General features: G+C 47.4%; 1 protein-coding gene and 1 long non-coding RNA gene across 8 annotated transcripts in view; one reads left to right on the plus strand and one right to left on the minus strand.

Annotated features, from left to right (window-relative positions):
* Positions 1–2,924: 2,924 nt before the first annotated feature.
* Positions 2,925–7,591, minus strand: LOC131406457 (uncharacterized). Its single transcript, XR_009220145.1, has 3 exons — positions 7,254–7,591; positions 4,401–5,693; positions 2,925–3,537 (listed from the first exon to the last, which is right to left on the minus strand). It is a non-coding gene; the product is annotated as an uncharacterized LOC131406457 (long non-coding RNA).
* A 1,058-nt stretch (positions 7,592–8,649) lies between these two features.
* Positions 8,650–26,465, plus strand: part of ZNF710 (zinc finger protein 710) — a 65,926-nt gene continuing 48,110 nt past the window's right edge. Inside the window, exons 1-3 of one of the 7 annotated variants that reach the window (XM_058542455.1) lie at positions 9,513–10,268; positions 10,757–10,845; positions 12,280–12,594. The gene's annotated coding sequence lies outside the window, so the exon portion shown is untranslated. The other 6 variants (XM_058542457.1, XM_058542458.1, XM_058542456.1 and 3 more) reach the window with 6 other exon arrangements.

Genomic DNA, 26,465 nt, shown 5'->3' on the forward strand with positions numbered 1-26,465 from the left:
TCTCAAAATAAAAAGTTTAATTAAAAAATAAAACAAAGTTGTCTCTTCTGAGGAAGGTCATGCTCTAGTGGGGAGAGAAGAAGGGAAACAAGTAAGCAATGAGGCATATGTCGCATCAGATGGTACTGTATGCTGTTGCAGAGAAAGAAAGAGAGTGGGGTCAAAGGGCACTGCAGAGAGCTGGGCAGGGCAGGCTCTGTCCACGGTGTGTCCGAGCAGAAACTGAAGGAGGTAGTTTAGATTTTCTACTTCTGATTCTAACAGAGAAACTTCTCTATTTTTTTTTTCCAGGAAATTATCTATTTCATTGAAGTTTTTGAATTGCACGTAATATCCTTTTATATTTTTAAAGTCTATTTCTCTTGTCATTTCCACCATTTCAACTTAGGTTGTGTTTGTTTCTGGGGTTTTTTCCCCTTCATTACGTTTGTCTGTTGTATTATTTAGACTTTGTTTTTACAAAAAGAACCAGCTCAAGGACACATGTATTAATTCGACTGTTCTTCTATTTTCTAATTTATTCTTCTCTACTTTTTTCTTGATTCCTTCCTTCCTCATCTTTATTAGGGTTTTGTGTTTTTTTAATATTTCTAAATTATTTAATGAATATTTTGTTTAAGTTTTTCTGGGTTTAATAATAAAATCATTTTATAATTTTATTTATTTATTTATTTTTTCCCCCAAAGCCCCAGTAGATAGTTGTCTGTCATAGTTGCACATCCTTCTAGTTGCTGTACATGGGACGCGGCCTCAGCATGGCCGGAGAAGCGGTGCGTCGGTGCGCGCCCGGGATCCAAACCCCGGGCCGCCAGCATCGGATTGCGCGCACTTAACCACTAAGCCACGGGGCCGGCCCTAAAATCATTTTAAAAGCTAAATAAATTTTTGAGTAAAGGTTTGCATGTTTGCTGTTGGTTTTCATAGGCGCAGTTCTTCTCTGTGTTATTTTCTAAATTAACACTTTATTCTTGATTTCCTCCTTTATCCTCCAAAAGATATTTTGGAGAATTTTAAATAGCCGATTTCTAACATTAATTTCTAGTTTCAGCTTATTGTGAACAAAGAATGTGGTCCATATGATATCTGTATTTCAAATTTATTGGGATTTTCTTTATGGTGGAAAATATGATCCATTTTTAAAATTATTTTGCAGATCCTGGAAAATAGGCTGAGTAACTCACGGCCCAAGCCAACAGTTAACATGTCTCCAGGAACTGGAGAAAAGAGCAAAATGCGAACGGGAAGTAGGCTTTAAAGAGGAAGTGATTTTGATACAGAGGGGACAAAGAACTGGCTTTTTTCAGCACCAGCTGAGGGCCAGGCACTGTGGCAGGCACTTTGTGTGCACTGTCTCACTCAGCAGTGACGCAGGAGTCTCCAGCGCAGGAGGCTGAGGCTCAGAGAGCTTAAGTAACTTCCTCCAGTCTGTTCCCCTGCTCAGCGCTCTGTTCTCCTTGCTCTGCTGAGCACGTTCCCACTTTTCTTTCAAGACTCAGTTTAAACATCCCCTTTTCTAAGAAAGCTTCCCAAAGGGAAGACCTGGGTACCCCTCTTCTGTTCCTGTATAAGTCATTGCTGGTCTGACATCTGTCACCCTTGGTTGCCTGGGAGACCCTTGAGGGTGGCCAGCACATTGTGGGTTCTCAATAAATGTTTGTTGATGAAGTGAAGAATAAAGGCAAAGAGGGGGATCAAAACAAGAATTCTCGTCTGAAGATTCAACACAGCAAAGTCCTCACCCTCTGGCACCCTGTCCCTGCCCCTGTCCAGCAGGTGAGGCCTGGGAGTTTACAAGTAATAATACTAATATCGATAGCTTGTTCCATGTGCAGAGTGCTTTCCTATCTACACATTATCCTACATGCATTATCTCATTTAATCTCCTTGGCAAACACAGGTGGCCCTAAGCCCATTCTCTGGGCAGCATAGCATTCAGAGACTGAGTCTGGCCAAGGTCAAACAGCTGGCAAGTCGCCACAGCCAAGAGTTCCTCAGACTCCAGTTAGTACCACATTCAAACTCAACCCCAGGTCCTTCCTGACACTAAAGCAGACAGACACACACACACCTTGCTGCCTTGGTGGAGAGGACTATAAATTCCCCTCCTGTCTTGCTCATCATCATGGCTTCTCAATGGAGTCTTTCTTTTTCAGACATGTATAATTAATGCCTTAAAGGAAATTCATGAGAGTGATCCCTGATGTTACACACTCATTCATTCATCTATGCTTATGGACAACAGACGTTTATCGAGCCCCCGTTACAAATGCAGCACCAGGTACTGGCTGGCCCTGGACACTGTGACCCAGGGGAGGACAAGGTGGAGGGGACCTTCAGAGCAGTCCTGCCCGCAGTCCACCCACCGCTTCCAGGCCGGCCTCCTCCTCCCCCATCCTCCTGGTTCCCACCCCACACCCTCCTTATCTCCCTTCACAAAAAGCCCCATTCTCTTTTTTGCACAATACACTTTCACAACAGATAGTCTATTCAGCCCAGAGCCCAAACCATCAGCAACCAAATGCTAGGTTCCTCTTTCCTTCTAGGTCTCTGAACACTTCCAGGGGAGGAGAAATAACCGCACTCTGGAGCTTAACTTCCTGTTTGCCTGGCTGTTCGTCCTGGACTGGGAGCTCCCTGAAGGCCTGGCCTGGGTCTTTGCACCACTGACTGTGGAGTGAATGAGAAGCCTAGGTCTTGATCTCTAAATATATGTTATTGTCTAAAAATAATATAATCATTACAGAAATTTGGTGAATATACTAAGAGACACAGAAAAAAATAAAAATCACCTGTAATTCCAACAAACAGCAATAACTCTTTAACTTGTTTGTATTTCTTTCCAAGTATTTTATACGTATTTTTGGGATAAATATATACGTATGTACAAAATTATACAAAAATATATTTCTGATGCATATGCAGTTTTGTATCTCACTCAGTATATTACAAACAATTTCCAGGTCATTAAATATTCTTCAAAAATGTGGTTTTTAATAGTCATATAGTATTACATCAAACGTGCATGCCGTAACTTCTTTAAACATTTCCTCATTGTTGAATACTTGGGTTATTTCCTTCCTTCCTTCCGCTCCCTTTTTTTTGTTTGTAATTTTTGCCAACATAAATGATACTTTGATAAACATCCTTAACACATATCTTTGTCCACACCGCTGATTCTCTCTCAGATTTCTAGAACTAAAGTTACTGAATCGAAGGGTATAAACCTTTAAACTTCTCTTGACAAACGTCAAATTACCTTCCAGGTTTAGTATCAATTAGCAGTCCCATAGCAATATGTGTCATCATTGTGGCTTTTATGCATTTATTTGTTTGTAACTGTTTGGTGAAGCTGGCAATCTCCTGTTTATGGTTGATGGCTCATTTTTCTTTTGGTTTATTCTTCTATTTATGCAAATAAGGCCAGTTAACTTATTGGTCCAAGCCGTGATGGGAATAAAGCCATGTAAATATGCACCCTTGGTCACAAGGCGGGTCAGAAGAGGTGGGTTATTTGATGCACCCTGTCATTCATTACTCCTGGAAAAATAATTCGCAAATGTCAGATGTTCACCCCATCGATCCACGCAGATTTTGCTTTCTTTCGGTTTTCCCCACAAACTCTGAGTATTCCTAAATTGTTACCATACTTCTAAGGATTTTGAGTTGCTACCCAACACATCTTCTGTGAGACTCATTAACTTAGTTCTCAGCGACTCTCTGCCAGTTCTGGGTCCCCCTGCCATCTCCGAGCCCATCCTTTCAGGAGCTCTAGGTCCACCTCTGCTTTCTGCAGCCCCTTTTAGTTCAACCCTGAGGTCCTACACCTTCCACTGGCTGGATTCCAGGTGGGAGGTTTAATACTACAAATTGAATATTCGATATTGCCAAGCCACTGATATTTTTCAAAATGTTTGTTTGGTTCTGCCAATGAAAGAAAAAGATTTTAATAATCACCTGCTAATTTCCAGTTACTCTGATGAATATGTCAACTGAAACACTGAAGAGCTGTGTTTCATCCCTTTTCTGAGTTTACAAGATTTCCAGAAATGGAAATGAACATTCTGGAAGGTCTGTGGCATGAATGCATCCTCCTTTAGGGAAATCATGAGGATTAATAAACCTTATAATAACAGACCTCCCTTCCCATTTCAGCTCTAGGAGAAAACAGCAGGGCTTCCAAAATGCCCAGAGGAGACCTCCATCTCCTGCTTCTGCATCAGAACAACTGGTTTCTTTCTCTCTAGTGAATCTAGAAACTTCCTTCCTTCCTGGGTTTGGGCAGGTCAGGCTAAACAGTGGTGTCTGACCATGAGTTTAGGCCCTTGCTGGTACCTCCTAACATTCACACAGGCTTCGCAATTTATGACATACAGTATCATGCATTACATGCCATATATTACCTGCTTTCATTCCTTCCAACAACCCCAGGAGGTGGACATTACCGAAGGTAAAATGGTGTCAGAGAAGCAAGTGGGTCACCTGCCCCGACAGGCTCTCACAAGGAGGCAATTTGTTAGAGAAAGAGATAACGGAGAGGTGGGTGCAGGGGACAGTCGCTCTAAAGAAAAGAAGAAAACAGAGATGCTGAAAGGAACTCCCACCTGGAAACTCGAGCTGCAAATTCTGGCTCAGTCACTCCATAGCTGTGACCTTGGGAAGTTTTTAAACTTTTCTGTGACTCAGTCTCCTCATATGTAAAATGGTCAGAATATGACATCTACCTGGCACTAAGGTAACTGAACAAGTATGCTTATCACAGCAGGTCCATAAAAGTGAAAAACTGGAAACATCCCCCAGGGTCAACAATTTGTTTAAACAAATTAAGATACACACATACCATGGAATAATATCATTTGTTAAGAATGATAATGTGAATGTTTATAGACAGGGAAAGATATTTGTGACATACTATGGGCAAAAGTGGTTGCAATTCAGTAAGTATAGTGTTATGCCATTTTGTTAACTTTGTCAAAATAACATATTTACATGTAAAGTCATTCATTTGTTTAACAGTATTTATATAGTTTTATTATTATGTGCATTTACATGTAGATATGTAGCTATAAAATGTCCAAGGATATACACCAAAATATAATGTCTCCACGGGGGGTTCTTTTTCAGTTTTCCTTAGCTCATTTTCAAATTCTTCCACAATGAACTTGTGTCATAAAGAAATAATAGAAATGCGAAATGTTTACAATGCACGAACTGGAACGCTGGTGTCTGTCTGGATCCAGGGGGCTTTTTTTACTGGTGCCAAGTTCATCTGCAGGTTGCTTAGAGAATGAGGAACCCAAGCAAAGGACTAAGAGGTTTTGAAAGATTTAATTCTGGCTCTGGAGGAGTCAGTTAATACCTTTCTCCCTCTCTCTCCTCCACAGTGTGAACTTCTGTCTACTTCTCTCCACCAAGCAACATAGCCAGGTGCTTCTTCCTAGGGGCCCTCCTGGATTGTATGAGGCCCACTCTCTTCTGATTCCTATTTGTTCTTCAGGCAGACTACAACTCTGCTGATCAGGCCAGGCCTTCGTAACCACAGTCTTCATATTCCAGTCACGCTCCTGAGACACCCTGGCCATCTTGATCAGGCGTAGGTGAACCCCAAGCCCAGCCACCGGTTGGGACACAGGGCATCTTAGACAGAACGCTTCTTCCACAGCTAGCTCATTGCGTTTCTGGCATGGTGAGTCATTCTGGTTTCAACCCAGAACATAATCTTATTTCCAGGTAGTAAGGGCACCTCCCTGTTACTCCCTGATTTATAATAATAACAAAGCAAAGCTACTATGTATTGGCACTTATGCACCAGACACTGTGCTGGGCATGGTCTCGCTTAAGCCTCAACAACCCTGTGACTCTGGTGTTTTCATCGCCATGTTACAGATGAGAAAATCTAGGTCAACTTGCCCAAGGATATGCAGCAAGAAAGACTGGGCCCTGTCTCTGCAGTCCACAGGTCTTCTCACTCTGTTTATAAGTGAGGAAACTGAGTCTAAGTTATTCACTGAGGGTCTCATTCACTCAAGTTCATGGGGTTTGCAAGCAGGAGAGGCTACCATTTGAACATCTCCCTGATACCCACCCCCTCCCCGACTCATGCCCTGACCTACTCCCCACCCTCCCCTCCCCCACTTGTGCCCTGAGACTGTCCTCACTCCCCACTCCCCTACTTGTACTCCACACTACAGCAAATACTTGTGGTAGTTCCAAGAATCTGTAAGAATGTGCTCTCTTGCCCTGGGGCCTTTGGACAGGCTGTACCTTCCCAGGCATTTGCCTGGCATGGACCTACTCATCTAGATGTAACCTTCTCCAGGAAGCCATCCCTGACTACCCTAATCCAAGTACCCTCTTAGGTGCTTCCTTGGTTCATCCTTGCATGTATCACATGGCATCGTGGCCACCTGTCTGCCAGTCTGCAAAGCCTCAGCGAGGACCATGTATGCTGATGGTTGCATCCTTAGCCCTCAGCACGGTAGCTGGCACAGAGCAGGTACTCAGTAAGCATTTGTTAAGTGAATGCTTGACTATCAGAGCCTTGTTTTTCTTTGGAGGATACAGCTTAGGTGCACTAAGTGGGAGGATATAAAATGACAAAAATGTGGCTTCCTGTATATCCTTAAGAGGAGGCAGCGGGCAGGTCATCTGGGGCTCAGTGCGCGGATGCTAAAACCATGGTGTCTTCCTTGCTAAAGCAAAGTCCCAGGCTACGGTTTTCTCACTCCCAGTCAGAAACAAATCATGTTCTGAGTGACTGGAGTCATTGCTCACAACACTAGGAGCTGGTTTGGGGGGGGGGGGGGGTGAGGGGCAGTGGCCTTGGGGCTCCAGTCTCCAAAGGCCCAGGCCGCCTGGCTGGGGGGAGGGGTGAAGAGTGGCAGGTCCTGTCCCCGGGAGGCTGCAGTCACAGGGGGAGAGACAATGGGGCGCAGCATCTGCTCCTCGCTGGGAGAAGGGACCCTCCAGTGAAAAGCCGGGGAGAGCAGGGAAGTGTGGGAGGAATTGATGAGGAGAAGGGGTGGAGCCAAGGAGATGCAGCCGGGAGGAAGGAGGAGAAGGGGAAGGAAGAGAGGAGGGAGGGGAGAGGATCCAGGCCTTCCTTCCTCTCGATGACCTGGTCCTGAGCTGTAGCCTCCTCTGCCATTGTTTCCTGCGGAAACTCTCGGGGCCCACAAAGGCCCCACGTTTCTCCCCACCCCCTGGCAGCAGCCACAGCCCAAGGGCCAGGCATCCAGCAGGTGCTCAATACTCACTTGAGAAAAAGAGAAATGGGGCCAACTTTGCTCTGGGAACTTGTCCCCTGTCTTCTCCCCACTTCTGCGGAGAAGCTAAGGGCAGAGCAGGTCTTGGGAGCACGCCCGGGCGCCACATGAATAATTGACCCTTCGTGGCGGCTCTGCCCGGCTCTGCCCGGTTCTGTCCGAGGACTCCGGACCGGCCCAGCGTCGGAGTCGAGAAGCGGCTCGGAGTGGCGGGCGTTCTGGAGGATGGAGGCCAAGGGTCCCGCCTGCCCGGGAGCTGGAGGGAGGCAAGGCTGTGCCCAGCCCCGCGACCCTGCAGGGAGGCGCCAGGGGCCTGACCCCCGCGCGGAGAGCGGCCACGCCTCGGCGCCCCCCAGCAGTGAGCCTGGGGCCGAGGCCCAGGCCCCGGGACTGGAGCGCCCCCGAGGCCCGATCCCAAAGGCTCCGCCGAGCCCCTTCCCCAGCCGGGCCCTGGCGCTCAGAGCCCGCGCCGCTCCCTCGAGTCTGCCGTCCAGGGCTCTGCAAACAGCTGGTTAAAGGCTCTTTTACAGTTCAGTGCTCTGCGGGGATGTTTGCTCCAAGCCCATCTGCCTACTTGAAAAATACACAAGTGAGGAACACACCCAGCCTCCACCTCTGGCTGGGGAGGGGCGCCCGCCGCGGCCCCCGCCCGCACTTCGGAAGGAACCCGCAGCCAGCCGCGGCCCCCACCTCGCTGACACTCCTTTCGGGAGGACGCCCCAGGCTTCCCACGGGGGGGGGCCAAGTTCCCGGGTCCCCTTTGTGCCGGGCCCCCCATTTCCATGCGAGCTTCTGACGCTCCCCCTTCCCCTCGCTTCAGTTAATCTTTGTTCCCCTTTTCTGCTGAGAGGAGAAAAAAAAAAAGAGAAAGAAAGAAAAGGAGGAAAAAAGGCGTGACTTGATTTTCAAACGAAACTCCCACAGCAAACAAAACCCTTTTAGAGAAATAAAAAAGGAGGAAGGAGGAAGAAAAAAAAAGAGAGAGAGAAAATCCTGCAGGCTTTCAATTTGAGTGGGAGAGTTGAACCGAAAGAAAGAGAAAGAAAGGAAGAAAAATCCTCTCTGCGGTAGAAAGAGAAAAGAAAACTTGGGCTGACAGGAGGGGGTGTTGGGGGGGTGGAAGGAAGTGAGAAAACAAAAGAGAGATAAAAGGGCTGCTTTTCTGTCTCTCTCTTCCTCTGCGAGCTGGGTTAGGAGGAGCTGTTTTGCATCCCTTCACGTCAGCCCTGCCTCATTCCCTTCTTCCAGGGAGGGAGAGAGAGCGAGCGAGCGAGCAAGAGAGAGAGAGAGAGGGAGGGAGAGAGAGGGGAAGAGAGAGAGAGAGAAAGAGAGGAGCCGGAGGGAGGGCGGCAGGAGCAGGCGGCGGGCGCGCGTGGAGGCGGGCGGGCGGGCGGCAGGCGCGCAGCAGCAGCCCGGGCGGTGGGCAGCCAGGAGCCCCCGGCCCGGCCCGGCCCGCCGAGGGCCCCAGCGCAGGAGCCGCGCCCGGACGCAGGGTGAGTGTCCCGCCGGCCCGCGGCCCCCGGCCCCGCAGCCCCGGGCGGCGCGCCGGCGGGGGCGCGGGGGGCGCGGGGGTGGGTCGCTGCGGCGGCGGCCGACCCGCCCCCCGCCTCTCCCTGGGGACGGCGGCACGCAGGCCCGCGCCGCGCTGCAAACATGTCGTCTTTCCCTTTCACTTCCACATTCCCTCATGCCGGAGAGCTGGAGGGAGAGAGGGAAAGCCGGGGAAAGAGGGAGAGATGGCGTCTGGGGGGGGGGGGGTCGGGGAAGGGGAGGAAGAGAGGGGGAAGGGAGGGAGGGAGCGAGCGAAAGAGGGCGAGAGCGAGGAGAGCGCGCGAATGAGAGGGAGAGGGAGAGAGGGAGGAAGAGAGGGAGAGAGAGAGCGAGAGAAGCAAAAATGAAAGGAAAGCGCGGCGGCGGCGGTGGCGGCGGCGGAGCGGAGGCCCGGGAGGCGGCGGCGTCTCGCGGGCCCGCACGTGGGTGTCCCGGGGCCCGGCGCGCTCCCCCCCGCGCCGGCCCGGGACTCAAAAGTTTCACCCCCGCGCCGCGCCGCCCCGCCCCTGCCGCTGCCCACAAACTTTATTCTCCGGGCGGGTGGGGCTGCGGCGCGTCCCCGCCGGCCGGAGGGCTGTCGGGGCGCCCTCGAGGGCAGCCGGCTGCCACGCGCAGGGCGTCGCGAGGCCCCCGCCTGCCTGGCGTCGGGGCGCCACGGGCCAGGGACCTGTTGAAGGCGCTCGCCGCCTGGCGGGGTCCCCACGGCCTGTCTTTAGTCTCCCTGGTCTCAGTTCCCCTTCCTTGTCGCCCACTCTCTCCATCTCCTCGCGATCATTTTCCTAATTGGACAGAGCTGTGGGGTGTGATCGTCGGCGGCAGATTAGGGGCCCTGAGGCTGCCAGGTGGGCGCGGGAACCCGGGGACCGACGGGGCAGCCCCTGCGGGCGCGCAGATCCCACAGATCCGGCCCTTGTGCCACCGCCCCCCCTAACCGCGGACTTGCCAACTAGTGCGTATCGGCTTTTTTTCCAACTTGCCTTTTAAGATGACTTTTATGGTCGCTGCAACTGCTGCTTCCTTCCAGTCTGAGCTGTAGTTTGGAAAGATTTAAGAGGCCAGGGAGGTGCTTGCGTGGGTTTTAACTAACCTGAAACGGTCATTAATGTATTTCTAAGCTCTGCGATGGTTCGAACCAGGCACAACTGTAGCCTAGGCGCGTTTTCACAGGGGCACTGCGAGGTGCTCATCCTTCTCGGTCTGAGCGGTCCAGTGAGGGCCCGTCCTTGTGGCCCACCCGTGAGCTGCCCGAACTGCTAAGGGCCCCGGAGCGCCTTTATTTCTGTGCAAAATGGAAACTCCCAGGCGGCGTAGACCTAGAGGGGACATAACCAGTTCCCGTGGGCGCCTGGGAAATTCACAAAATTCCCCCACAGGTGTGTGGAGAGGGACTTTGCACCCTTGGGGGTCACCCAGCCAACTTTGAAGCTGCTCTTTCAGTCCTGCCTTTGTACACATGTAAGTAAAAACAAAGTTCATTTCTGCCAAGGAGAGGGCCTGGGGCCTGCATCCCTGTGGCGCCCTCGCTATGGGCTTTCAAAGGACCTGCTGAGCAGGGTGGAGGAGGGGAAGAAAGCCACCCCTAATTGTCATTAGACATTAGAAAATGTGTTCTTAAGTGTTTGTGATCAAAGCCATGGGTCTGTCTGGTTTTCATTTTTGAGACTTAGTATGGCTGTCCCTTTCTTGTTTGTTTTAAAGCAAATGTTATTTTCTAGAGCTTTGCTGGTGGTTTTGTCAGCTGGCCTTTGGGCCACGTGTCACCCTTTGCCCAGCACCTGCGGGTCTTGGAACAGGACCTCTGATTGATCACCTATAGTTCCAACGGCATTAGCGCTCCAATAACCTGCAGGACTCGGCTTTCCTGCATGAGGGCAGTGTGGGGAGAGCTGCTTTCTCTTGGGTAGGGGGAGTTGGACATTTGGGTCACATTTTCTTTCCTCCAGGCTTGCCTGGTTGCCTGCGTGCCCATGGAGGGAGATGCAGTGAGTTAAAGTGGGGGCAGAGGCTCCCTCTTCTCAGAGCAGATTCCTGGGTGAGTTCCTGTCCTGTGGTGTGTGGCCAGCAGACCATTTGTTCTGTACTTGGGTCACTTCCATTCCAAACAGGCATTTCTACAGGGGGGGACTTATTTTAGGCTCGCTGGCTGGAGACGAGAAGACAGACAAGGTCTGGAATGGTTTTCAAGTTGGAGGAAGGGAGGCTAATGGGACCACCAGAGATTTTGCATGCCTTCTATTTTAGGTTTGCCTTGTGGCCCAGAGATATTTCTATCAGAGTTGTGCTTGGAAAGCTCAAATGTGAAGTTAGAAGGTAGTAAATATATAAAGGAGGAGTTGGGTGCATCTCAGAGGATGCTCCTCATCTGATTTGCTCACCCTCATATCCCAGGGCAGGGGTTCATGTTGTTGAGTTAAGGAATCTGTGAATCAGCTGAGTCTCATGTTAATGGTGGTTGATCCCAGTCCTCAGACTTCAAAGCTGGAAGAGGACCTTAGAGGTTATCTAAAAGAAACTGAGGCATGAGAGAAGCTCCATGCCTGAGATCCCACAGCAAGTAGCAGAGCCAGCACTCCAATGTGAGCTTTCAGAGTCCATTCTCAGTGCTCTTAACAAGGCCACTGCTTCCTCCCTTCCTGCTGGGGAATCCGAATCAGGCTCCATCCAGAGAACATGGCTATGAGAACATGAAACCATGGGCTTATGCTACTTGCATGAGACAGGTAAATTGAGTGCCTTGTTTTCCAGGTGTGTTACACATACTGTTCTGGAGGACTTGGTGGGCCGGCATGACTCCTGGGGGAACCAGGTGCTTCTGGCTGTTTTAACACATACTTCTTCATAGTCCACCAGTTCAGCAGGGCAGCCGTTTAGTGATCGGGGTGTTCCCAAGTCACACAGCGTTTTTTGATCTGGAGTACTTTCTTCATGCTTTGTACTTGTTTGTGATTTATTTAGGATTGGTCCAGGGAGGGGGGTGGGGATGTAAGGAAGGGCCGGAGACCTGAACTGATCTCTCTTCGTAGATCAGATCTCCCACTAGAACGTTAAGTCCTGAGGGTGGATGTCCTTCTTGGTTCATTGCTAAGCCTCTGGGCCTAGAACAGGGCCTGGCACATAGTGGGCCCTGGATAAATACTTGTTGAAAAAATGTACTGGACATTAGGAAAAAGATTTCCCTCCTAGAAGGAACCCATGAGTGATACACAGAGGCAGGACAGGGAGGTGATTGATGGGAGCTGCAGAGTTTTGCAGTGAGTCATTGCTTCAGACAAGTGCCAGACAGGTAAGGCAGGAGGGGCTGAGAAGAGAAAATCCGAATGGGGTGGAGCTCTGGGTGGAGACTTGTGTGCAAAACAATAGAAAGGTCTTGAATTGGACTGGATATGGGGAGAAGAATAATAATCCTATATCTTGGGCCAGGCTAGGGTAAGTGCTTTGTGTCTATCATCTCCCTTCCTCCTCGCAGGTGCTAGCTACTGCACTTATTCCCATGTGGCAGATTGGGAAACTGGAGCACGGAGGAGTTGAGGAACTCATCCAAGGGCACAGAGCTGGTATCTGAACCCAGGCAAACTGACTTCAAACTTTGCCTCCCTAGAATGACGATGAGGTCAGACGTCTCTGCCCACACCAAGGAGCTGCGCATTCAGAGCTTTGGAGTTCCTCAAAAGGATGGCAGCAGAAAACCTGGAGAAGAAATTGTTGGTCTGCAGCAGAGTGAGGCGGGTCAGGGAGCGTGCCCTCTGCTTCCTTTGCCAGGGCCTCACAGTGCCTGAAGACTGTAAGGGAATGCTGATTTGGGGGACCTAACTATTCCCCAAGCAGAGTGGCTAGTACCAGATCAGGATTATTCTGCACTTGATAAAGATTTAGGAGATTTTTTTTTTGAGATTGCTTTTCAACTTAAGTTTTAGTTGGCACATATTTGAAACTGGTAGGAATTTTAAAGCCAGAAATGTCACTGTTGGCCTTGGAGGCCTCCAGAAGCTGTTTTCCACAAATGTAAACCTCACCTTCCTACTCCAGGATGCTGGTCCAGGCTATTCCAGACCACAACAACTACCCTTTTATTGACAGTGTGCTGGTCCCATCCTGGTGGAGCATCCAGTCTCCCTGGGAGACAGACATTAAATTAATAATTACACAAATACTCTTTAATTACAGTTGTTATGAATGCTTCAAAGGAAGAAGTACAGAGGCCATGGGAGCTGATAATCAGAGAGGACAGGGGAAGGGAGGCTTTCCTGAAGAAAGGGCATTTAAACAGCCATGTGAAGGGTGAGTGAAGAAGCTTTAACCAGGGTGGGACAGTCCATTCACCTTGATGTCAACCCCTGCTACTCTGTATGTGGTTTGTGCACGAGCAGCAGCATCACCTGGGAGCTAGTCAGAAATGCAGAAACTCGGGCCCATTCCAGACCTGCTGAATCTGCATTTTAACAAGATTCCCATGCAGGGTAAGGTCTGAGAAATGCTGATGGAATCCAAGTGCTGAACTGGGAGTTTCTTGGCTTTGCTGTGAATGTGTTGGGTGACTCGGGCAAGTCACCTCTCTGGGTAACGAGGGCATTAGATCGTCTCACAAGTTCCTCTGGCTTCTCTGAGCTTCGGCTTCTGTTGGTTTGTGCTGTCTTCAAGCGTATCGAGGGTGAGGACACAGCATTGTCCTCTGCGATGTCTTTGGTGGGGCCAGCAGACACTAGTCCATGCTCTGGTCTGACTTCAGTAAACGGCGAAGAGGGGCCAGACCGCCAGAGCTTTGGGGAGGGATCAGAATAGTTCAAAAAAAGCATGTGGAGTTTTGTTGCACAAGATTTGATGTGAAGTGTGAGAAAAACTGGCAAGAATCAAAAGGGCTTTCAGGAAGAAAGGTGTAACATTTCTGCCAAAAAGCGGAACCTAGAACGAGGAAAGGAGGAACCTGAGCGACAGTTCTGTGCATGTGAACATAATACTTGAAGAACTGCCACAGCATTTCATCCCCCAGATCCTCACATCGCTGTAGGGAGGACCACAGGGCTGAAACCAGGGGTCCCTGACCCCTGCAGTCTGTGGGTGGGCTGTAGTTGCACCTGCACCTGTGTAGAGGGTTACGTGTCTGTGCACTTTTCTGGGAAGAGGACCCATAGCTTTCACCAGCCTCACCAGGGTCTGCGTCCTCCCAGAACTAGGGGCAAATGCCTTTCTTTTTTTTTTTTGCCGGGGAAGATTTGCCCTAAGCTAACATCTGTTGCTAGTCTTCCTCCTTTTTTCTCCCCCCCCCCCCCCCCCCGCCAAAGCCCCAGTACATAGTTGTGTATAGTTGTGAATTCTGGTTCTTGTATGTGAGCTGCTGCCACAGCATGGCTACTGACAGACGAGTGGTGTGGTTCCATGCCCGGGAACCAAACCTGGGCCGCCAAAGGGGAGCATGGTGAACTTTAACCACTAGGCCATCAGGGCTAGCTCGCAAATGCCTTTCTTGACTAGTCTCACCCGGCTCTTTTATTATATAGCACTTACTCTGCGCCAGGCACTATTCTCAGCACTTTCCATTTATTAGCTTGTTTAGGTTGAATAATTTTTCAGAAGTCACACACCTAGTAAGTTTCAGAACAAGGATTGGCACCCAGGCAGTCAGGCCCCAGAGTCCCTGCTCACAAAGCCTACCCTAGTAACAGGGCAGATGGAACTGCGGGGGGCTTTTTTTGGTAGAACAGAAACTGAGATTACCAACGCCCCCACTTTACAAGTAAGCATCTCCCAATTGTTCAGGCAGAAAACAGAAAGGATTTTCCCAAGGAAACATGTTACGAATAGCATCAGGTTGCCTGGCTAGCCCATGAGAGCCTGTATCACTATTGGGCCCAACTCATGCTTGTTTGCAGAGAAAAGAATTACAAAATAAGCCCACTGCAGTACTGCAAGCTAAATTAAAAATTCTAGAATCAGATAGAAGGTGCTTGAAGAATTGCACTGTCAAATAAGGGGGGTGAGGTGGTAGCAGGAAATTGGGGTAGATTCTGAAAGGAGGGATTAAAGGATGTTAGAGGCCAGTGCAGGGCCAAATGTATGTGGAGTCAGCAGCTTCAAAAGGTAAAATGACTGGTTTTTATTACCTACTAATTAATGTGTGTAGCTCGCAGACCTGACCCTTCCCCCAACCCTAGTGCCTCACCCCAAGTACAGAGGCCTTTTGTCTTCTCTTTTATTCATTTCTGTGCTATTTGAATTTTTATCAGTATGTATTATCTTTATAATCTATGTATTTATAAATGGAGTAAAAAGACTATTAGAAGTGAGTTGACCTGTAGGAGAGTTTTGATTCTCTCTTCTACAACCATCATCATAAAGGAGTTTCTGATATTAAGTAAATATGCTCTATTGTGTGCATATTTCGGGCATACTGAGAGAACTGTTGGAAACAGGAGGATTTTCAGTGCAGCCAGAAGCTGAGAATAAGGGATCACATTGTGGCCCAACTGGCTTCCCTTTCTTCTTTCCCTTCCCCCAGTGTGTAATAAACAGGGAATCAAAATCAGGTAAGAACGGTCACTATAGGGAATGCAGGAATGTCCACCCTCCACATTTCCATGGGAAACTATAACTTCTGTGATGACTCTTGGTTATGTGTGGTTTGTCTTCTGGGTGGTGCCTGAATGCCATCCCTGACCCCATCCCATTCCCAGTGGGGCAGCGGTGGAATGGGCTTCCGGACGGGCAAGGCTGTCCTGCATGTGGTTGGTAAAAAACAATAGCCAAACATGAGTAGTTGTTTATGCACCACATCAGAATGTCCTCGTAAGGACCACGTCCAAGCTGGCCTCTCAGTAAGCATCAGGTACCCTTTGGAGGCTGGCGGAGCTGGTTGGTTAGCCCCACCCCATGATGTCCAATCCTGGGCCCCTCAGGCCCACAGCCTCACCTCCCATCCATCCAGTAGCTACAGACCCCTGTGGACTTGCCATTACCCGGAACCAGAACACCTCTGAAATTCTGAGCTCTTCCTGTCCCCCCACTGCACAGCCCTCCTTGAAGTAGCCCTGCCCACCCCTGCCCTATGCCTACCCACCTAGGCCACGTGCCCACCTTCAGCCCCTCCCCTCGTTCCCACGCCCTGCCCTGGCTGCCTCCCTAGGACTGTGGACTGGGCCTCCTCCTCTGCCCCAGTTCCCCACTGCAGCTCCAGACACACCTGTCACCCTCTCCTTGGGCCCCACCTCTCCCCAACCCCCATCCTGCAGTACCTCTCTTCACCCTAGGGTGAAGAGTCCACAAAGAAGAGTCCACTTTCTCTGTCCCTACTTCCTCTCTCCCCGCTCCTCTCCAGCTCCAAAACAGCAGAGTATTTCACCACCTACTCCAACCTGCCCTCCCAGAAGTCCCTGGCCACCTCCTAATCACACCTGGTGGCATGTTTTGTGGCACCTCTATTTACCTGCCTTCTCCGTAGCAGGTACTGTCATGGAGAGTCTTGCCCCCAGTGGGTTCTGGGTCTCCCTCCTCCCTCTCTGATCCTGCTTTTTCTGCCACTCCCCATTTTCTGGTATGCTTTGGTCCCTCAGCCACGGTTCTCTGCTGCTTGCTTCCCTTCCGTGTCTAGGCATGGCGAGGACTCTTGGCTATGTGCCTGTCCTCCTGTCTTCTGTAAACAGCCTAGAGTGGGGGTACATGAGTTATGGTTTGGGATATATATGGATTTCTTTCTACCATCTTATTTTGGGCTTTCTGTTTCTTTTTCTGATTCTTCTCTGTTCATTCTCTCTTTTAAATTAATTGAAAGGTTTTTTTTTTTCCTTTCCTTTCCTTTGCTTTTTCTCTTTACTGCCTTGGAACTTATACAGTCTATTTCTATTCTTTTAATGCATGCGGACTGCATAAGATTTAAAGTTAGTTGATGTCTATATCTTTTTCCAAACAATGCAAGGACCTTGAGATGCTTTAGGTAAAGTCACTGTTGTCCCTGCTCACATTCAGTTGTCGTACAGTGGGTTAGCTCCATCTTGTTTCACTCTTTAATACCACAAATTGGGCATTATTTTTAATGTTCTATATGCTTCGTTAACCTTTGCTTTGATTTTCCACCTATTTACCATTTTGTTGACTCATATTTCTCCTTGAATCTCAGGCCTTCTTTCCGGGATCAGAACATCATATGGTGAAGGTCTTTTAATCAGAAACTTTCAGTTCCTGTTTGGCTGAAATTTTATTTCATCCTTATTGTTAAAAGATTGTTTTGCTGGGTATAAAACATTAGTTTGATAGTTATTTTTTCTTAGTATTTAAAGGTGGTATTCCACTGTCTTCTGGCTTTCGTTGTTGATGTTGAGAAGTTGGTAGCCAATTATTGTTCTTTTTGGGTAATTTCTTCTCTCTGGTTTTTGTTTTGTTGTCAGTGGTGGTGGTGATGGTGGTGGTGGTATGTGCACGCACGTGTGTGTGTGTGTTTTGCAGTTCACTATAGTGTGTGTGTGTGTGTGTGTGTGTGTTTTGCAGTTCACCATAATATATTTAGGAGTGGATTTTATTTTATTTGGCTAAGGATTCATTGGGCTTACTGAAACCAAAGATTGGTGACTTTTATCAGTTCTAGAAAATCTTCAGCCTTTATCTCTTTGAATATTGTCTCTCTATCATTATCTTTTTCTAGACTTTCCTTGGGAACTCCAATTAGATGTATGTTAGCTCTTATTCTATCCTTTACATCTCTTAACTTCTTTTTTATTTTCAATCTTTTGGTTTTTTTTTTAGCATTTTCTGGGTAATTTCTTATTTGTCTTCCAGCTCATTAATTTTCTCTTCGTTTATTTCTAGTTTTCTATTTAGCCCTTCCACTGAGGTATTTTTAATATCAATATTAACTCACAGATTTTAGTATATTTGATGTGTTTTAATCCATTGCAGTTATTCTCTTTGGTTCTTATCTTTTAAGTTTTTAATCTGGATTATTATATTTTTTATTCCTGTGTTTCTATTTTATCCTTTTTCAGATATGCATGATCTTATCTTTTAATAATCTCTTACTCCTTACTTGTGTTTTTAAATCCCCATTTTATTTTCTTAATCATATTAAACATACTTATTTTGTATTTTGTATCCAGTAATTCCAGTATCTGAAGTATTTGCAGGTGTAGTTCTGTTATTTAATGCTTCTGCTGACTTCCACTCATGAGGGCTTATTTCTTTATGTGTTTCATGATTTTTGATTGTGAGCTTATTTTCATTAGAATTCTATCTGTGAGAATTCTTTGAGGTATGGGATGAGAGTATATTCTTCCAGAGAGGATATGTGTTGCCTTCTGCCAGACACTTTAAGGCCCTACAGATGGGTCCATTTATTTATAATTCTTAGCTTGCAGTTTTGAGGACCAGAGCCCAAACCCATGAGGGCCAACGACCACAGATTCTCAGAGGAGCTGTTTTTTTAAAACTCCACCCACAGCTAACACTAAGCCATATTACTTCCTTCCTGACTCTATACCACTAGACACCACACTTTGTCCCATTGTTCTCTTATTGCCAAATGCCTTCTCTCCATATTTGGACAAAGTCCTAGTCCATATCAGGTCCAATTAAAAACTATGCATCTTCTGACCCTTCCCCATGCCATCCCTTGCAGAATTAATGGATTCTTCCACATTCATTGGCCACTCTCACCTAACCTCTTAGTCTGTCAGTGTGTGTGTTCAGACCCCACACTGGACTCTGAGCTTCTTGAAAGCTCAGAGCTGTGTCATTTATTTCTGGAGCCCCAGTGCCTGGCTCACTGTTGGGCAGAGTAGTTGCTTAATAGATACTATTGATTGGACAGAATTTATGACAAAATCAGTACTTCTCTTCTTGAGTAGTAATAAAAAAAAAATCACAAGCCCTAACCTGGCCCATCATCTTGGACAAGTCTAGTTCACCTCTTTGGATCTCGGTGTCCTTGGTTGTAAAATGAAGGGATGCTTCTGAGATCTCTACTTTCCCTAAGATACTGAGATTCAACATAACTGTCAGTCAGGATAATGTGGACCAACTCTTGTCTCACAAATAGAATGAAGGGACAGGAGGGCCATGGAAAGAGCATGATTCTGAGGTAATGGCATGAGCTGGAAGAAAAGAAAGACAGGACTCAAAGGTAAATTAATATGAAATAAAGATGGCATTTTAAAATTTGTGACTTGAGACAACTTGATGGCTGTCTAAAAAATAAACACATTATAACAAAATAAATTTCAGATGGGTTAAAGATGGTAAATAGAAAAAGTGAACTCAGGAAAAATACTTCCTAAAATTTACTTAAAACTCAGAAGCCATAGAAGAAAAGATTAATATATTTGACCCTACACAAGTAGAAAATTTCTCTGTGGCAAAATCAACGTAAACAAAGTCAAACAAGTGTCTTACTTATCAAAACTGGGAAAACATTTTTGCAACATATATCAGAGGTAGAGCTTATTTTCTTAATATCTAAAAAGCCCCTACAAATCAATAAGAAAAAGACCATCGACCCAATTTTTAAAATGGGCTAAGAATGTGGATGGTTCACAGAAAAGGAAATATAACTGGTTCTTAACCACATAAGAACATGGTCAGCCCCCTAGTAATAAGAGAAATGCAAGTCAGCTCTACCATGGAGAAGTGACAGTGGGAACAGATACTCTCGTAATTGTTGATAAAGTGTAAACCGATACAACCTATATAGAGAGGATTTTGATGGTACTTATTAAAATTAAAAGTGCACAAGTCACTCCACTTCTGGGAATTCCTCTCACAGATATGAGCATACATGTGAAATGATGCATTTTTCAAGATAGTTCATCACATCATTGCTCGTAAAAGCAAAAAAAAAAAAAAGGAAACAACTTTAATGTCCATCAGTAGAGAAGTGGTAAATAAATTACCCTACAACCACACAGTGCAATTCTGTGAAGCTGTAGAAGAGAATGTGAAAGCTCCCTATGTATGGATGTGGTTGCCGAGATATTTTCTTAAATGACAAGGTAAGGGACAGCATGCCTCGCTATGCAGTAGTTCTGCAAGGATACCTAGGGTTTACTACAGCAAGGGCTCACTTTTCATTGTGTACCTTTTTCTACATTTTGAATTTTGTATATACTTGTGCATATACTACCTAATTTAAAAAAGTATTTTTAAAGAAGGAGGTTAGGGTGGAAGGGAGGGAGGGAGGGAGGGAAGAAGGCTCTCACCTTTGCTGTGCGTTTTTACATGGGCTATTTTAGTTACTCTCCTCAGCAATCCAAGCGAGGGTACCATTTTTATAGACCAAGAAACTGAAGCTCAGAAGTCTGAAATGACTTGCCCTAAGTTCATGGAGAGAGCCTTGGAAGCTGGTGTTGAATCCAGTTCTCACTCCAGAACCGTTGGGCTCATTTCTGTAGGTTTGTATTTTCTTGTTTCATTCCTTTATTTATTTATTTATTTTGTGTGTGTATGAGGAAGAGTGGCCCCTGAGTCAACACCTGTTGCCAATATTCCTCTTTTTGCTGAGGAGGATTAGCCCTGAGCTGACATCTGTCCCCATCCTCCCCTATTTTGTATATGGGACGCCACCATAGCATTGCTTGATGAGCGGTGCATAGATCCACGCCTGGGATCCCAAAAGTCCACGCCCGGGATCCAAACTGTCAACCCTGGGCCGCCGAAGCCAAGCACCTGAACTTAACTGCTACGCCATTGGGCCAGCCGGTTTCCTTCCTTTGTTTTATTTATTTATTTTTTGAGGAAGATTGTCCATGAGCTAACATCTGTTGCCAATCTTCCTCTTTTTCTTTTTTTTCCCCAAAGCCCCAGTACATCATTGTATATCCTAGTTGTAGGTCCTTCTAGTTCTTCTATGTGGGTTGCCGCCTCAGAGTAGCTCGATGAGCAGCGAATAAGTCCACGCCCAGGATCCGAACCGGCGAACCCCGGGCCACTGAAGCGGAATGTGTGAACTTAACTGCTGTGCCACTGGGCCAGCCCCATCCTTCCTTTAGTTTTAACTGACATCTCGTTGGTCAGGGACTAATGGCTGTACACCATGGCCTAGGCTCACCCCCCCCCGGGGGGGTGAGTGTAAGGTTCCATCCTGCCTCCTCCAGCTGTCTTGCTGGCTCACAAGTGCCCACGGGGCAAAACTCAGGCAGTAGGTATCGGAGCCAGCCCAGAACCCAGCCAGGCACATCAGACACAGTGAGGAGGATTAGGGATGCACTTTGCAGTCCCCCCTTTGAAATTCCCAGCTTTTATCAGATTGTCTGAACCTTAACATTATTTCAAGGGAGCTTTTATTACTGTCTGTGAGCTGGCCTCAGGTAGATACCAGCCACTGCCAGGTGCCAAGGGAGCTCTTTCTGGGGCCTTCACTTTGTTTAATGGCAGGGAAGTTTTCAGGGCTAAAGGCACTTGGTACTTGGAAGAATCTGGAAGAATAGCTTTTTGTTTCTATCTTTCTATTGAGAGGTGCAATTGGATGGCATCTCTTTAATTAAAGGGAAGGAGAGTAGTTTTTTGTCTCACAGAAACACTTGTGCTGTTTTCAAAGCACGGTATTGTCTGCTTCCTCTTTGCTGAAGAGCAATGCTGTATGGAGCACAAAGCTAAAGGTGTTGGCCATATATAATATGAGGCTGTAATTTGTAGGATACAGCTTCACCCAGGGAGAGAATTTGATGTCTTTAAGAGATACAAAATCATCCAGCACCACCTGTCCTCGTGTGCAGTGTCATATTTATTTTCTAAGTTGGAGTCATTTCTTAAGAAAGAGGCAGGGTCCTTTGGGGCTGAGGAATGCTCATGGGGGTAGGAAGTCTTCAGGATGCGTGGGCCTGAGCTGGCGTGTCCAACACCCTGTCACTGTGCTAGTTGACATCTTTATGAAGGATGCCTCCTAATGACCCACCCTGTCCATTTTTGTTTGTTTGGCCAGCGGAAGTGGAAGTGCCTTGAACATCACAGAGCTGTGCCCATATCAAGTTTGCACTCAGCTATTTGCTGAATGCACGAATGGGTAGGAGGCACCCAATAAACCTTTCCCGAGGGATGCATTTTGATATTTGAGATAGACTTTAAAGCCTTTGATTGTAAAGAGGACTGGAGAAATGTAGACATCTCCCATTGCTCTTCAGGTTTTCCTGACGCTTGAATAATTGAGTCCATGCCCTGTGGAATTTTTCCTCCCTGGGCTCTTGGTCATCTCTCTCACGCAGAGGCCAACTTCCGTAAGTGGTGCACTCTAAGTACTCTTAACGTCCTCCGGAGCCTTCCACTCCATTATCTTCTTGTGTTCTTGCTCATTATCTGGGAAAACTTCTGTGTAACATCAGCTAAGTTCTCTTGCTTCGGTTACAGAGCGTGTCAGAATTTCTCTTCCAGACCCCTGTTTGGGAGCTTTTATAACTTGGTTGTAAAAATTCATTCCCTGTCGCTGGGTAGATTAACAAATCTCAGCTCAGGAGCTGGCCTTTTATTTTTCCCCTGTGAATTCACTGTCTAAAGAGATGGCGTTGTCGTTTCCTTTTTTTTTTTTTTTTGTGAGATCAGCCCTGTGCTAACAGCTGCCAATCCTCCTCTTTTTCTGCTGAGGAAGACTGGCCCTGGGCTAACATCTGTGTCCATCTTCCTCCACTTTATATGGGAGGCCGCCACAGCATGGCTTGCCAAGTCGTGCGTCGGTGTGCGCTTGGGATCCGAACTGGCGAACCTCGGGCCACCGCAGCAGAACACGCACACTTAACCACTTGCGCCACCAGGCCGGCCCCTGTTGTCGTTTCCTTGAGTTTCCTTGATCGAGGGGAAAAGGAACATTTGTTTTGCCTTTCGCGCCTTTGCCCCTCTGCTTGCTCTCATCCCCCTCCCCAGGCGGCAGTTCCTCAAAGGGCCTAGACTAGGGCCTGGGCTGATGAGTTGGGTCCGGGGTGTCCTGGGGGATCGGGCTCCGTGGCTCTCACCCTCCTGCACTCACTCGGGCCTTCCGGAGGATTTTAATTCCTCTTCACTGGAAACCACCTCTTAGTCCTTGAAAATATCCTTAGGTGGTTTTAAGATGTCTTTGTCTAGTTTTGTTTTATTTCAGATCAGTTCAGATTTGAATGTCCAAAGAATGAACAGTCTCTTGGATATCTTCCTTTTGTTTTTCAGAAAATAGCTTTTATTGATTTTTTTTCTTGTTACAAAGAGATTTATGATTATCATAGAAAATTTAGGAAATATAAACAAGCAAAAAGAAGAAAATAAAAACCACCTATAATTATTAATATTTGAGTATATTATATACCCTTCCAGCATATATTTTTTAATTAAAAAAAATGAGGGGCCAGGACCAGCCCCGTGGCTTAGCGGTTAAGTGCACGCACTCCACTACTGGCGGCCCGGGTTCGGATCCCGGGCGCGCACCGACGCACCAGTTCTCAGGCCATGCTGAGGCCGCGTCCCACGTACAGCAACTAGAAGGATGTGCAACTATGACATACAACTACCTACTGGGGCTTTGGGGGGAAAAAAAGGAGGAGGATTGGCAATAGATGTTAGCTCAGAGCCGGTCTTCCTCAGCAAAAAGAGGAGGATTGGCATGGATGTTAGCTCAGGGCTGATCTTCCTCACAAAAAAAAAAAGAAATGAGGGGCCAGCCCATGGCACAAGCGGTTAAGTGCGCGCGCTTGGCTGTGGCCACCTGGGGTTCGCCGGTTTGGATCCCAGGCGTGCACCGACACACCGCTTGGCAAGCCATGCTGTGGCAGCCTCCCATATAAAGTGGAGGGAGATGGGCACGAATGTTAGCTCAGGGCCAGCCTTCCTCAGCAAAAAGAGGAGGATTGGCAGATGTTAGCACAGGGCTGATCTCCTCACACACACACAAAAAAACAATGAGATCATACTGTATGTACCATCATGTTAGTTTTTTCTCTTTTTTTTGCTTTTACTTAACAATGTGTTATTAAAATTTCCATTGTGTTAAACATTCTCCTCCAATTTCTTTAAAGGGTTGCATAGTATTCTTTTGAACAGGTGGACCATGATATATTTAAGCAGTCTCCTACGTTGAGGTTGTTGCCTCTTTTTCTCTCTTGCAAAGAATGCTGTGGTGAATATCATTGGGTATTTTTGCCCACAGCCTTGATTCTTTTCTTTGGATACATTTCTAGAAGGGAATCACTGGGCCAAGGGCACATTTTAAAGACTCTGGATTTAGATGCTCAAATTGAGCTCCAGAAACATTGTACAGTACTTTTGATTCCTTTAGGTGAATACTAAGTCTTGTTCTTTTTTTAAAAAAAAAGACTTTATTTTTTAGAGCAGTTTTAGGTTCACAGCAAAACTGAGGGGGAGGTACCCAGATTTCCCACGTACCCCCTGCTTCTACACGTGTATAGTCTCCTCTGCTGTCAATATCTCCCGCTAGAGTGGTACATTTGTTAGAACTGATGAATCTGTATTGATACATCATTATCACCTGATGTCCATAGTTTACATTCAGGTTCACTCTTGGTGTTGTACGTTCTGTGGGTTTGGACAAACGTGTAATGACATGTGTCTATGACTATAGTATTGTACAGGGTAGTTTCATGCTCTAAAAGTGCCCTTGAACTTTTTTTTTTATTGAGGTCATAATAGTTTATAGCATTGTGAAATTTCAGTTGTACATTATTATTTGTCAGTCACCAAATAAATGCGTCCCTTCACCTCTTGTGCTCAGCCGGCAAGCCCTTCCCCCTGGTAACCACCAAACTGTTCTCTCTGCCCATGTGTTAGTTTATCTTCCACATATGAGTGAAATCATACAGTGTTTGTCTTTCTCTGTCTGGCTGATTTCGCTTAACTTAATACCCTCAAGGTCCATTCATGTTGTTGCGAATGGGCCGATTTTTTCTTTTTGTATGGCTGGGTAGTATTCCGTTGTAGATATAGCTATACAACATCTTCTTTATCCAGTCATCAGTCGATGGACACTTGGGTTGCTTCCACTTCTTGGCTATAGTGAATAATGCTGCAATGAACATAGGGGTGCATAAGCCTCTTTGGATTGTTGATTTCAAGTTCTTTAGGTAAATACCCAGTAGTGGGATAGCTGGGTCATATGGTATTTCTATTTTTAATTTTTTGAAGAATACTGTTTTCCATAGAGGCTTCACCAGTTTGCATTCCCACCAGTAGTATATGAGGGTTCCGTTTTCTCCACAACCTCTCCGTTTGTTATTTTCTAAGTCTTATTCTTTTAAAACCTGGTTGTGTGTTTTTAAGACACCACTTTCCAACTGTGTCACACATGTTGGTTCTTAAGAGTGACTGGCCTGGGAAAGGCCTGAGATACCCAGGGTACAGCTGACCTGTGAAAGAGAACCTCTCATTCTTGCCCCTTTGTTTGCAGTGGGACATGAGGGCTGAGGCCAGAGGCCTTTCTTGTCTCTGACCAGGAGGTTGGGCAGGCCTATGGCTCCCCAGGGAGACCGTGAGGTGCCCATCCTTAGGGTGCCTGGGCCAGAGCTGGCTTTGAGGATTCCAGAGTCTCTCAGGGAACTTAGGTCTTTCTTCCAAGAGGATGCTCAAAAAGCAAACATCCTGCCCCAACTCTGCACACCAGGGCTGGTCCTCCTTGGACCAGCTGGGGTGGTGTTTGTAGGGGTGGGGGAGATGGAGGATTTCCTGTGCAGGCCTCAGACCCTGCCCCACGGGTCCTGCCCAGGGGAGGGCCTCTGCGCAGACCTGCAGCCCTGGCAGCCCGACTCCTCAGTCATCCCCTTGAGGGGCAGGAGGCAGGTTTGATGGAATTACTGAGGAAGTGACATTTGCTTAGGCTACACTGGGTCTTCCTGTTCCAGCTGCTCGCTCGCTCTTCCTCCTTTTCTGCTCTCTTCCTCTACCATACCAGTGCATTCTCTGCGGTAATTGCTGAGGACTCTGAGGACCTTTCCTGCTTCTTAGCTTCTTTCTTGCCTCTTTGCTCCTGGTGACACCTGGGCTGGTGCCCACCTTCTGGACCTGGCACGTCCGAGCACATCACCGTGCTTTCCCTGCACCCACTCTGCTCTGGAGCCCAGCCCTTCGTCACCCTCCTGTCCAGGCGGTGCTCTCCTAGCTGAGGCCCAGTGCCAGCCTGCCCTGCTTTCTCAGGCGTGGTGGGAAGGCCACAGAGGCTCAGGGAGGCCCGAGCTGCTTCCCCCCAAGAGGAACACAGCATGCCAGCTGCTGCCCGTTGGGTTACAGAAAACAAAAACACAAACCACAGCCCCTTGAGATGAAGGACGATTCCGTTTCTATGAACCTGACAACTCATGTGCTGAGACGACAGGCGCGGGTTGGGAGAGGGAGGCTGGAGGTTTCCCCTGGGGTGGGCTTTGTTTAAAATTTAATATGTTCTTCCTTTCTCTCAATGCGCCAGCCACGGCTTCTAGCTCCTTTGTCATTTTAGCCCGTTATCTGTCTGGTGAATGAGATCTCTTATCTGCCCAGTCCTGCCTCTCTTCCCTGAGCGGCCCATCCCCATCCCACGCTCTCTACACACACCCCCATTTGTGACACAATGTTCAGATCCCATTCTGCGACCTTAGATTCCAGTGAAACTTGTCACTTTGCTTCTTAGCCAATTAAGATTTGGGGAAAACGGGAGTCCACTTTTAATGGTGTTGGACCCACCAAAGGCACAAGGAGTGGGCAACTTAGTGTCCTGTGAGAGAAGGTGTGGCATCC

This window comes from Diceros bicornis, chromosome 5 (genome assembly GCF_020826845.1).
Source record: "Diceros bicornis minor isolate mBicDic1 chromosome 5, mDicBic1.mat.cur, whole genome shotgun sequence".
NCBI lineage: Eukaryota > Metazoa > Chordata > Mammalia > Perissodactyla > Rhinocerotidae > Diceros > Diceros bicornis.